Raw genomic sequence first — 1,041 nt, 5'->3', positions numbered from 1 at the left:
CCGGCAATGCCGCTACTCTGTAAACGTAAACAGCTATGCGCATGGGCTTCAAATCCTTCGTGAGTAGGGCTGGTTAAGAACGTCTTGAGACAACTTGATCCCTATCTGCCAAAAAAGCACTTACCTAAATCGATTGGTATCTCCCCTGCATATAGTGCCTGAACGGTATTTCTTACTTTTGGGGTGCAACAGTAATTACTAATGTACTGTCTCCAATCCCATACATAGTTAAGTAGTAACCGAAGCGTGCACTGCGCTCCTGCGTGCCTCATCGGCGGAGAGGGGGAATCCACTCAAGTCACTCCCACCACTGGTAGGACGGTGTCGTTGCGTGTGCCGCCTTCCCAAGCCTGGAGGGTTCATAAATTATATTCTGATTTATCATTGTTCAGTTGTAACGCCTGGAGGATCCCATAAATTATACTCTAATTTATCACTGTTCAGTTGTACAGACCTACAACGATTCTTGAACCGGTGATCAACCCAACCTTATCGGAGGCACATCCGCGCGATTACGTTTTGTCTCCATACCCTGTATGGCAGACTGAGAGGTGCCCTCCCTTTTCCGCTCACCACTGTCAGCTGCGCAGCGGTCACGACAGAACGCATCAATCTTTCGCCTTTTACTAAAGATTGCCGTGTCGTTTCCGCAAATGATGCGCGTCTAATAATTTTTGGGGCGCCTCGGCGCCAACAATCAATCGAATGGTGGTCTTGGGTACTCCGTCCAACAATTAGTCGAGTGGTGAGCTTGGGTAGTACTGGTCGTGAACTTAGTGTTCGGGGGACTAGGTCGGTAAGAGGTGTTTAGTATGGTGCTAGTAGTGTAGGGGAGATTCGGTCGGTAAGAGATGTTCAGTATGGTGCTAGTAGTGTAGGGGAGACTCGGTCTGTAAGAGATGTCTAGTATGGTGCTAGAGGGTGCAGTGCCGGATGAGGCGGTGATTGGTTGAGGCGTCCAGTGAGCGTGTTGCGTGTACGCAGTACGTGGGTGTTGTTCCCGGAGCCTTGAGGCGGTGGTTGGTTGAGGCGTCCGATGCG

The 1,041-nt window shown here is 50.2% G+C and overlaps 1 pseudogene; it reads left to right on the top strand.

The window, feature by feature from the left end:
* Nucleotides 1-583: 583 nt before the first annotated feature.
* Nucleotides 584-693, top strand: LOC112063305 (uncharacterized; annotated as a pseudogene).
* The last annotated feature ends 348 nt before the right edge of the window (nt 694-1,041 follow it).

This window comes from Physeter macrocephalus, unplaced genomic scaffold (assembly GCF_002837175.3).
Source record: "Physeter macrocephalus isolate SW-GA unplaced genomic scaffold, ASM283717v5 random_7062, whole genome shotgun sequence".
Taxonomy (NCBI): domain Eukaryota; kingdom Metazoa; phylum Chordata; class Mammalia; order Artiodactyla; family Physeteridae; genus Physeter; species Physeter macrocephalus.
Note: the sequence above shows the minus strand (reverse complement) of the source record. Positions and strands in the feature narration are given on the sequence as shown.